The 2,469-nt window shown below is 42.5% G+C and overlaps 1 pseudogene; it reads left to right on the top strand.

Annotated features, from left to right (window-relative positions):
* The first annotated feature begins 1,912 nt into the window (after positions 1-1,912).
* On the top strand, positions 1,913-2,032 carry LOC136650024 (5S ribosomal RNA; annotated as a pseudogene).
* Positions 2,033-2,469: the final 437 nt, after the last annotated feature.

The following is a 2,469-nucleotide window of genomic DNA, read 5'->3' as shown; positions in this document are numbered from 1 at the left end:
ACTAATATTGTGCATTAGTCAGGGGAGGAGGAATTCTTAGTGTATCTTCAAAAACTAAACCTGTTCCCAAGTAAAAGAGAAATAGTTTGACAAGTCATCACACCTGCGGTAAACAGCTCACAGCCCAATCCTATCCACACTTTCCTGGGAGTAAGCCCCATTGACTCCAATGGGACTTACTTCTGAGTAGACATGCATAGGATTGGGCTGTCATTTGCTTGCAAAGGAGAGAAAGTTTAAGTCAAACTGATATCTCACCTACTTTTTGAAATGTTGTCAGGTGAAGGTTAAAAACGATGACTCATAATAGGACTCCTCACACTGAAGACCCTTGGGATGAAAGAGACTTAAGTGTGGGGGTTGCCATTTGTTCTCCCCCAACAAGGTGTTTTGGGGACTTCAGCCTTTGTCCTGTTTTGATAATTACAGAATCCAAATTTCCTAGCAGAATTCACCCAAAGAAAAAACAGCTGGATGTGTAATGCAGTGGCATATCGCCCCTGGGCAAAATAGCACACATGCCTGGACACCAACAGGAGGGGGCGCCAGAGCATGCGCTCCACTTGCTTGCCCTGTCGGGAACCAGTCGGACCACATGTGCCCTCACACCCCAGCTGCTTGCCAAGTAGAGAAGCTATTGGAGTGCATGCACGCTAACGAAGTCATGACGCTGCATGACATCACGACATCACAGTGTTGCCCTGGGTGCCAAAACCCTGGGTATGCCTCTGGTGTCATGTCAGAATCATCATGCAGCACTATTATTCTACTCAGCTCACCTGAAAGGATGATAGTGTCCCAGACGCTACTACATTCATCCATGACCAAAGTGTAGGTCCTGACCAACAGCTGAAAACCATAATAATAATAATAATAATAATAATAATAATAATAATAATAATAATAATAATAATAATAATAATAATAATAATAATAAAGGTATTATTATTCAAGGCAGTTTACATAGGCAGGCTGATTAAATCCCCATAGGGATTTTTACAATTGAAAGAAGGCTCTATCTTTCAAGAACCACAACAGTCCAGATGTTTCACTCTGATCTGGTTTAACATTCTGGCCTCCATCCTCCCACGCTCAGAGCAGATGGAATAGCTCGGCTTCAGCTTGTCAGCTGCTCCAAGGTCGCACGGTGCCGGTGGCCTCGAACTGGTGGCCTTGTGGATGTTATCTTCAGGCAAATGGAGGCTCTACCCTCTAGACCAGACCTCCTGCCCATACATTGAATGGTATACATTGCAAGTCTGCAGGCAGTACAGCTGCAGGTACAGCTCAAAAACAGACAGAAGAATCACACATAACTAAACTCTTTTCAAACTATTTAGAAGCAGAGGTGTGTGAAAATGCTGGGTTTTTTAAATTTTTGGTAAATAAAAAATTGAAAAAGGCAAAAAGCAGTGTTAGGTGTTTTATTATTTTTTTAACATTTTTACTTGCTCTTCAAGTGTTCTGATAGAGTGTACATGCACAAGGTAGATGATACAGGAAAGATGATGAAAGCAGGTGCAGCTCACAGGCATTCCAGAGCTCTTGGTAGGGTGTTAGAGGAAGCAAAGAGGGGACGTGGAAATATGTTCTAAGTAATTGCTAAAAACGGGACAGGAAAAGACACCACCTCATTTCAGACATTTCATTGTTCTTTCCATCTTCCTAAACAAGCCGCAGCACAGAACAACATTTTTGGCATCTGGTCTTCAGCCAACCCATGAAGAAGGAAATTATTCTGGAAAGAAAATATTAAGGAAAACATCACTTGCTAGCAGCTCTGCTTATGCAGAAGAAATATATTATCTTAGAAATCTCTAGAATTTATTGCAACCCTCAAATAATGTTTATTTTCTGCTTCCTTACACTTAGAGGCAGAAAGTAGATTAGGACTCCAGGTTTTTGAGATTACAGGTATAGCAACTGTTACCCTGCAGATGCCTGATCTTGTCTGATCTCGGAAGCTAAGCAGGGTCAGGCCTGGTTAGTACTTGGATGGGAGACCTCCTGGGAATACCGGGTGCTGTAGGCTTATACCATAGTCTTTCGAGACTGAAGGTTGCCAACCAGGTATAACCTTATTATCCACGGATATTTCACCTGATTTATCTCAATGCAATGAGAAGGACCCTTTAAATTAAAGGGAAAAAGTCCTTTAACAATAGCCTTGTTAATGCAAGAGAGGGGAACCGACTGACAATCCATCAATCAGTCCCTCCCCAGGCGCTTAGAACAGCTTCATTCCGAGGCAAGTGACCCCTCCTTTCCCCCTGAGCCAGTGGCATAGCTAAGGGGCTGCTGGGGGTAGCGGCTGCACCAGGCATCAAGCTTTAGGGGGGCAACAAGCTGAGCTTGACACTAGTGACCAAAATTGTGAAAATCTTGGTATGTATGAATAATACCATCATGTTATATATCATTGGAAAGGTAATTTAATGCAGAATGCAATGAAATAAACTGCATTGGAAT

The sequence above is a fragment of the Tiliqua scincoides genome, chromosome 4, assembly GCF_035046505.1.
Source record: "Tiliqua scincoides isolate rTilSci1 chromosome 4, rTilSci1.hap2, whole genome shotgun sequence".
In the NCBI taxonomy this organism is placed as follows: Eukaryota; Metazoa; Chordata; class Lepidosauria; order Squamata; family Scincidae; genus Tiliqua; species Tiliqua scincoides.
The sequence above is the reverse complement of the archived record's forward strand: the minus strand, read 5'-3'. Positions and strand labels throughout refer to the sequence as shown.